Source organism: Lytechinus pictus, unplaced genomic scaffold (assembly GCF_037042905.1).
Source record: "Lytechinus pictus isolate F3 Inbred unplaced genomic scaffold, Lp3.0 scaffold_19, whole genome shotgun sequence".
Classification (NCBI taxonomy): domain Eukaryota; kingdom Metazoa; phylum Echinodermata; class Echinoidea; order Temnopleuroida; family Toxopneustidae; genus Lytechinus; species Lytechinus pictus.
Window position 1 is genome coordinate 10,562,134 of NW_026974140.1, and position 10,001 is coordinate 10,572,134.

Here is a 10,001-nt window from a genome sequence, read left to right on the forward strand (position 1 = left end):
TCCGACCAAAGGTCTAATCAGATGGTTTGGGTTTTTTGCCAAGATAGAATAAAAAAAGGGGTTTTTCTTGCCCAAAACTGGCAATTGGAGATAGAGCGAGTTAGGGGGGGGGGGGGGACTTTAAAAAAATGCCCACTTATTGTCCAAATTCCAAGAGGAGTGAACATGAGGGACCACTACTCATCAAAGCTTTGTCCCTAAATTGGGGCACGTTCATGCCACCTATATCCCTTGATCCATACCTCTGTCACCCATCATTTATATTTTTTCATCTTTGAGCACCTGGCCATTTTCTTTCTATCTCTCTCTCATCAAATGTAATCCCCCCCCCAAAAAAAATGCTTTATCCTCTTTTCCCCTTTCATTATCATCCTCCCTCCGAGATTGGCCCACTATCATTCTCGGAACTTATCTCTCCAATTCTCAATATATCTATCTCTGTTAATGACTCCTTCACATTCATAGTTTTTTTTTCTTTCCCTTTTCCCATTCTAATTCACCTCGCCCCCCCTTTCTCTCTCATTATTCCTTATACAGTATAATCTTTGCATCTCTGGATCTTTCTCACTTTTATATGAAATTTCCTTTTAATTTCTCGCCCTTGCTACTTCAAATCTTCATCTCAATCAATTATTTTCCTAATTTGACAATTTATGGGACAATATTCAGAGTTCATAAAAAAACAATCATACAATTTTCTACAAATATTAATTACTATTTCTAGTAGGGAAACAAGTGTGTTCTGAGGGGCAAATCATATTTTAACCACACCCCACCCCCTCCCGATTCAATAAAAAAACGAACAAAGAGATGAAACAAAAAGAATGACATTTTATGTAAATTTATTACTTTTAAAATAAATACACAGTAAAATTTGTAAAACAATGCAATTTTGTTACCTTTCCCATGTCCTTTAATCATGACTGTATAAATATGATTTAAAGAGGTACATGGATTCAAATAAAACATAGTTATATCATAAATGAATACAATACATGTACCTCAATCAAGTGTACAACTACAAACATGATACATAATAATACATCTTAAAAAACAAGAATAACTAAATCCTATTTTTATGCTTAATAAATATTTCCATTTAAAAGAGACAAAAATTTATGTAATATCATGAAGAGGAACTCACAGTGATGTTATTTATTCTTCTTCTCCTTTTCTCCTCTTCCACCCCTCCTCTTCTTTTTCTTCTTCATCTTCTTCTTTTCCTCCTCCTTTTTGGTTGTCTTCTTTTCTACTTATTATTCATTTGTATTATTATGACCTATCATCATTAACATAATAATTTTATGATAACAATCATAAAAAGATATCCACAATGTCAATATAATGATTATTATCTCTGAAAAAATGAAAATTAGTACTTTTGATAATTTTCAAATCTTAAAGAGAATACTTCAGGGTACAGCCAGATAGTTCACTTGCCATGTGCAACCAGGTCCATGACGTCACGTCTTCAACAGTCTTGACTCTTGAACAATCTGAAATAAGAAGATTCAGTGAAAACAACTTTAGCAACTCAACTTGATAATAGTAGAGTGTTCACATACATGTACATGCATGATGTATATCTTCAAGATTATGAAAGAGCCTTTTGAGATTGCAATCCCAGGCTTAAATAAAAAATATATATAAAGTAAAATAAAAAATGGGTTAATAGTCTCCGAATATTATTTTTTATACCCTTACATGGTTGTAAGAATATATTTCATTTCAATCAAGTCATTGGAGAAAATGTTCATATGTGGCGAAAAAATACAACACAAAATTGAGGTCAAGGTCATGTTTATTTATCAACTTGCCACCTCTCCCTTCTACTCCTACCACTATTTTATTCTTAAATGCACTTATATTGTGTTTATGCTTGTAAGCTCACATTGTTAGTCTCTTTGTTGAGATTCTAATAAAAAATATAAATCAACTGAATCTGAATCTCTTGCAAAAGTTAAGTGGATAATAATTGTTACAATAGTATGGATCCAATAGTCTTCCTACATTTTGTTTTAATTTTGACGTGTTACATTGTTTTTGCTCTTACATATTTTTGAGAATGCATTCCATAATTATATTGTCATTAATTGAAATATTAAGAGAGCTCAGTTGTCAATTGAAACTTGACTTTCTAAAAAAAAATCATGAGATTGATACCATCCATTTTTGTGAGTAAATTTAAGATGAAATTATTACAAGATGTGGATGAATTGTAAAAGAGATTCATATTTGTAAATTAATAATATATAACAGTACATCGCATTTACAACCGCTCTTAAGAACAATAAAATAAATTAGAATAAATATTACCGTACAGTATACTTGTATTTACAAGTAGAATATTTAATAAACACAACTTTATATAAAAACTCACCTTCATACTAAAAGAGATTTCTTGTTCAATGGCACACATTGGCAGAGTTTGTGGACTTCCATCTCCTTCCAGTTGCAATCCCCCTCTTTATTTCTACCTCTTCTCACCGTTTGTGTGGTTCAACTGTTAGGAAAGTGAATACCAAATTTTTAATAGTAACAGATGAGATGAATTCATATTTACATTATGTATAAACAACTGAAGTCCCTTCTTTAAAAAATATTTTAATCATTACAGATTTTGTCAAATATAATTTGACAGGGGTGTTGGGAGAGTTTCACTGGCTATTTTCAGAACTGTGTAAAAATGAATTATATCCATGAGTGCATTGAGAATACAAATCAAAGGCAAATAAGGAGTCATTCAACCTTGAAATGGTTTGATGAAAACACTAAGAAGGTTCAAATTTGAACCTTAGGGGTTGGTACAATAAGGAGTACCAATAAGAGCAATTATGCTCATTTGTGCACCTTTATGGGTGTAGCAGATTTGAACCATGTAATTAAGGTTAAAAGATTTGAACATTTTTAATGTTTAAGTAATACTATTATGCACCTTAAAAGGTAAAATGTTGCCCCTTTTATTGTGCAAACAAACATTTCTGGGTGCAAACAATAATGACATGGTCAATTTTTGCACCTTTTATCACTTAGGGTGCAATATTGCAAGGAGAGTACAAGTGTTTCATTTAGGCTTCAAATTCCTTTTTTCTGTTAGAAAAATATGTTAGAAAATTAATTTACACACGCAATATATGAATACTTCTAATGAAGATAGGTTTTGATAGGTAAGAAAATTGTAGGCCTTATAATTTTATTATTTATGCAAAAATTAGGGATTTAAAAAAATTCAAATTGCCAATGTTTTTTTTTCAAAAAAAAAAGCACCCCTTTAATGATTTATCCTCTTTAGAGTAAATAGGTAAAAGAAATAGAATATAGTACAAAAAATTATTGATAACAGTCACCAAGAGAATTTCAATTATCATGGTTATTTTATCCACAGATCAGAAACCAAATCTTGTAGTTACCGGTAATGGAAAGGACTTTTCTCCAAGCATATTACTTGTGCATTGGTTTAAAATTAATAGAAAAGGCATTTGATAAGGTTTTTAACCTGTTAAACAAATCAAAGAACTAAAATGTGCACTTTATCCTCAGAAGTGTTTTAAACTTATCAAACAGGTAGCTTGTCTACATGCCAGCAGCCAGCTCGCAGAGAATATATTCAAATCAGACAACACAGAGGATACATACATGTAGATCTATTTTTTGTTGTTGACTGCATGTTTAACTTATTGCTTTTGTTAAAAATTGGAAGTCTAAAATATCAATCGAAGATGTACATTAATATCTATATTAGATATCAACATACAATGTAGTCATCAGTCTCATCAGACAAGTTTTTTGTGTGAAATTACATGTCTTTTCAGTTTAGTGTTTAACTTAATTAGTTCAGGGTGTAATTCTCCCCCCCCCCCTTTCTTTCCCTTCCTGTTCAGTAGTCTCCAGTCTTTAACAGAGGGTGACCCAGGGTTTTCTAGATTATTTTATCACCTTTATTACACACCAATCACTTTTTTTTTCTTAACGGAGAGGACCCCCCCCCCCCCAACTCGCTCATAGGGTCTTATACTCTACATGTTATTGCAGTGCACATCTACCAACTGATGAATCTTGACTAGATTTAGGCCTCTACCCCTGGCATTAGAAAACAATATTAGAGCTAGACTACCCTATTCCATAGCTCTATCAAAAACCCAGGGGGCTCCACCACCTTAGCGTACGCAGTGGAGGCCCCGCCTCCCAAAGGTCTAAGTTAGAACCTCGGTACTAGACTATTTGAATTTTGATATCAGAGTTAAGAAGCCAGGCTAAAGATTAGACATAGAATGGATCTACAGTAACATTTGTAGTTCTAGTAGATCTATAATGTTAGATAATCTATGATAGATAGGCCCTACAAATGATTAGCTTACTAATGATGTAAAGACAGTTTCAATTTTGGGCCCTAGAATATACAAATAAATTACAAGCGATCGCTCGTTCTGTATGAGCTAGATCTATTTCAGATCTCTTGTATTGCTAAACTAGATTGGGTACCGAATTAGGTCTCGATTTTGATTTATAATAAAAGCATGAATGGAAGGAACCCAGGCCAGACCCGGTCCAGGGCTGCACCACCTCATTCCCTGGCCAGAACCAAGGCCCAAACCGGGGTAGGCCTACATGTAGATCTAGTAAAGTAGTAATACAATGGTAGGGCCAGCTCAGCTCACCAAGACAAATTTAAATTTCTTCGATCTAGATCTAGACCTGGGAGGTCTAGTGACTAGTCTAAGTCTAACTTAGACCCTAGATAGAAAACTAGATCAGAATAGATCTACTGACTACTGCAGATCTAGACTAGAACTTAAAAGGGGCCAAGCTAATATAGCTAATATAGCTAGGGCCTGGCCCTGCCTACCTCAGGCGAGGGCTCGTATATAGGCTCGAATACACTTCACTACCGCTACCCTCCGCTCCACCTATCTGATACTAGTGGAGCGGACGGTAGCGGTAGTGAAGTATACTATCTATAGTGGAGCCTATACGAACCCTCGCTTGAGGTAGGCCATACCTACTAGGCTCTACTCTCTAGCCTAATTTTTTTTAAATCTCCTAACATAGGCTCTGTTATAACTTATATAGGTCTGGGCTAGGCCCTAACTTATTCTTACTTAGTTTGTCTTACTCTTAGTACTCTTAGTTACTAACAGTAACACTAACTGACTGAGGGCTAGAAAGTCTAGACTAGGGCCTGGCTCTGACGCGACGGTCAGTGAGTGACAGAGCTGGATAGACTCTAGGCCCTAACTAGAGGGTCTAGTCTAGTCGAATCTAATGCTAGGCCTAGACTAGATCTAACTTGTTAAGGTTAAAATTAAGACTCTAGAAAGACTACTGACTAGATTTAGAATTTTCCAGAAAGGGCGGGGGTGCTCTAAAAAAAACCCTTAAAATCAATGTCCAAAAGGCAAAACTCCAATATGTCGTGAAGATGAATTAAAACTGTTTTCTGTCGGTGTTCATTCCACGCATTATTCATGTCCATCCGACACAAGAACCTTAAAAACAATGTCCAATGTCGTGAAGATTACTTAAAACTGTTTTCTGACGGTGTTGATTCCATGCATTTTTTGTCTGCGTCAGACGACGGAACCTCCGGCTAGCACTGCCGGCGTTGTACGGCTAAAAGCAGCCGGAGAGTTTACAAGCAATCATTGCATAAAATTGACGGCGATGATAATTCATTTAAGATATCTCTTAATACTTAGAAACTTTAATTTTTAGTCAGAACGTGAGATATATCTATTATCTATGATATATAACAGTGAAAATTAGATACATACCAAAATATGCCTCTATCCCGTCAAAATGGGAAGCCGATGACCCTTTTTCGCAAGAACTTGCTGCGGCTGAATAATGACGACTTATGCAAAGTTTATGTCAACAGGCTCGTTCATGACTATTCAGTTTATGTAATGATGATTAATTCACGTCATAAGCTAAAACAATACATAAATATTTTTATGCAACGAAATTTATGTCAACGGCATAAGCTATGCATGATTTTATGTCATGATCAAAATTTATGTCATTATGACATAAATTTTTATGCAACAGGGCCCTGGGCACAGACTGGAACCTCAAAAAAACGAAAAGTTCTCTCCTTCTACCCCAGACCCAGTCTCGATCGGCCATTTTGTTACAATTCATAACAAAAATGGCCGATCGAGACGGGGGTAGAAGGAGAGAACTTTTCGTTTTTTGAGGTTCCAGTCTGTGCCCAGATGTCAGGAAACTGCCACTCGTTAGACCTTCATCCATATAATCGTGGTAAGTGCATAATTTCTGTTTTCACAATTCATTTGGAGAAATATTTAGACCATAAATCACCCTAGTCCCGTGAGTATGGTCAAATACACGCTAAGCCCCTGGGCTCCCGCCCGCTGGGCAGGCGGGAGCTCCCTGACACTGGGTTATCAATATCATCATGCGAGCTCACGTCGTCACGAGTCACAGTCACACTAACTAACTACCATCGGTGAACATGGTGAATGAATGGGGATTATAGTGAAATGTTAGAAATTGTTAAGGAAATCCCCAGAAACGACGGTTATTCCTGTCTACATAAAGTGGTGATCAAAAGTTCATTGTTTATATCAATGTTTCAACTTCGAATTCTGACGTTAATCTGACGGGACTAAACACTCAAATAGCTAACAAAATTATAAACATGTGGGACTGAAATGAACTTGTCTGACGGGATTGCACAAATCATTTGATATCAATTAGGCCTATCATAAAAAAAATCATGCCAGCATAATTACGGTATAGGCCCCTATCAGTAAAATTAATTAGAGGGGGGCTACCTCATACAACTTTTAAAGATACTAAGAAAATAAGCAAACTATGAGAAATGTTCATACCAACGTAGATCCAGGTAGAAAAAAAAGAAGGGATCGCCAGTCCGTCCCTATTCTCGGCAGATCCCAGAATCTGATATTATGCGAGCAGCGCAAGCGAGCGAGATATGGGCGGGGGCGGGGCGCCTAATAAAGCGAAAGCGGTTGCAGGAAGGGGGTGAGCAAGATCTCTGGCCCCAATCATTTATAAAATATAAAACTAAGTTAAGTATAACTGTGTTTTATGTTCTTATATTTCCAATTTACTCTTCGGGGGGGGGGGGGGGCAGTCAAATATATCGCTGTACACACGCGTGACCAAGTAATTTCCAATAAACGCCCCCTAAAAAAGTTTTTCTCTGTGTGCAAAATAACCCCCTAAACAAGTTTTTCGCTGGGTTTGTTTACACATTTTGGCCCCTAAGCAAGTTGTCTCCAAAATATCACCTCAGGGAAAAAGCTTGCATGGGAAAACACACGTTTGACTATTCTATTAAAAACATACCCTAAATACGTTGACCCCGCGATTAACCATTGACCAGTCTTTCAAAACCACCCTTTTTCTTGAAAATCAGTGTTTTTGATACCCTTAACGAGTCCACGTGCGGGCCGCGTCCAAAACTGAAAAAACATCCCTTTAAACACGTTTTTTTGGTCACGCATGTGTACAGCAATATATTTGACTGCCCCCCCCCCCCCCCCCCCCCCCCGGCTACTGTTTTCCATTTTCATCAAAACGTTTCTAGACTTGATCTGCATCAGCTCCAGCCCCCGTTGCTCCAGCCCGGCCCCTAAACCCCACTCTTTCATCCTCTCTCTCTTTTGTCCCTTTCCCTTGTTTTCTACATTGTTTAGGGGAAATCCGTCAGTTTTCCACAAGTATTTACTTAATCAGGACAATTCAACCTTACAATTGTGTGAAAAGGAAACTATAATTTTTTTTTGTAAATATATATTTAAAAATAGAAAATGAAGAGGAATAAGAAACTTGAGATCATAATCAATCTCAAAATCACAATTTGGTGAACAAATTATCAAGAGTGGATGGGATTTTTCTGAATACTCTCCACTTTGTCATGAATGTTAAAAGGATTGTGGTTTTCTCAAGAAATATTTCCCTCAAGATGATACTAAAACAAATAGCATATTGTTAAATATCCTCGTCAAAGAAAAATATTATTCTGAGTAAAAATTCTGAATAGGTGCTACTTTACGCAATTTTGTATTTTGGAGGATTTGAAGCAATTAACAAACCAAGGAAGAGTCTCGACCTATGCAACATTATGTAGCCAATATCCAAAATCACCTATTTAATAAATCAAAACTTTTCAAAATGTTTGTTTTTTCATCTCTATCTTTCCTGTTTTCCCTTATCAAAGCAACTTTCCATTTGGGTTGAATCCCCCTGGATACATCAGCATCAATTTATTCAATAATAATACACAACCATTTTTAATTACAAAATAAATTTAATCAGTTTCTCATTTGTAAACTCCATATGATCATTGAACATTAAGAAATTGTATCAAACAAATTATTCTTAATAAACAAAGACAACACAGAGTGTGACAATTTTATCTTGCAATGGAAGTGATTCAATATTTCTTCATTTTCTTGCATTTGCCAGTGAAACATTTTCTTAAAATGTTTGATACTACCCACCACCATATATCACAATAGTATTGTAGAATATTTATTTTTTAAATGCATAAGATTGCACTAATTGAAAAAAAAGCTACATAAAAGTCAAATAACACATACCCTATATTTGGTGTGAGATTGTACATGTAAAATAGTGTTTTTCAACCCTAGACGTTTACTTTCAGTTATCTAGTTTTCGGGTTGAAAATCACCAGATATGAGTGTTTTCAAAATGATACTCAATACACATAAGCCCTATCAGTCAAACATCAGAAACAATAAAACTATACTCTCATTCAAAATGAATCACCAATAAATATGGTTTAATTACTTCTTTTTTTTTAGATTACAAATACTATACCAACAAGCTCTGCTTTTACCTTTGGCTCCCCATATCCACACCTCTCATTTTCTTTGTCATTATATTACAACCATTTACAAGAATACATTATAGTACTTTTTTTTTTTATTGTTATATTAAGTATACATTTCATATTTTACGATATTTATTTATGCCTACCTATGATAATTTATATTGTATAATATTGTTTATATTGTATAATATTATTGTTTGTACTGAGTTGTTGATTTTGTTGAAAATGTGAAATGTTGATATGAATAAACCTTGAAACCTTGAATTTTATTTATAATTTGCACAGAAAAATATCATTGGAAATATTTATGAAGTATTAATGGGATTGAAAACTATAATAGCTCTAGACCATATTTTTGTGACAGTTCTTTGTTCGCTTCTTTATTATCATTTGTTTGGTGTCACCTGTGCCTGGGAGGCGAAAAGCGAACTGAATCACTATGACCCGCAGGTCTCTCCTCCCGATATAACTGATTGGGGGAGTGCAGGTGGACCACTACACCGGGGTTTCCCCCTACTCTTATACGAATAGTGCAGAGGGTTCTTAACGTGCAAAGGTGGTGACTCTCCTCTCCTCTCCTTTATTTGGTTATGGATCCTAGGTCAGACAAATCTTATACATATGGTCTGAACAACAATATAAAATTGACCAAAGACATTGATCTGTAGGTTTCAATGTTATCTTTTCCTGCAAATTGTCTCTTGAGATTTTTAATTCATTAACAGGAAAATATTGGAATATTTGCACTTTTCTACATTAAAAGAAACAAATTCACAATTCAGTTCACATTTATAGATAACATCATAGTATGGACACATCAGGCTGGTACATCAGGCTGGTGGGAACATGGTAATAGGGTGTAACATTTAACTCCAAAGTGTCAAAATAGAAGAAAAAAAATAAATGATTTTTGTCCTTGTTTTTGTCAAACATAGGTTTAATTAAGAGGAAAAAATAAAAAAGATTCGGTTTGACCCCTCTGTTGTGAAAGCACAGACAATATTTTATGAAAATGATAACACTAGAGCTTAACAAAATAGCTGAGGAAATTCTTTTGTGTCCATTTTGGCTCCAATAGACCATGATATATCAGTATGGAAGACATAAGTCTCTGACAATAAAATATACTAAAATCTAATAAACTAATTATATTGCAACT

General features: G+C 35.0%; 1 long non-coding RNA gene across 1 annotated transcript; it reads right to left on the reverse strand.

Moving 5' to 3' along the window:
* On the reverse strand, positions 1–5,875 carry LOC135157746 (uncharacterized). The gene is made up of 3 exons (XR_010296733.1): positions 5,772–5,875; positions 2,381–2,503; positions 1–1,496 (listed from the first exon to the last, which is right to left on the reverse strand). It is a non-coding gene; the product is annotated as an uncharacterized LOC135157746 (long non-coding RNA).
* Between the last annotated feature and the right edge of the window lie 4,126 nt (positions 5,876–10,001).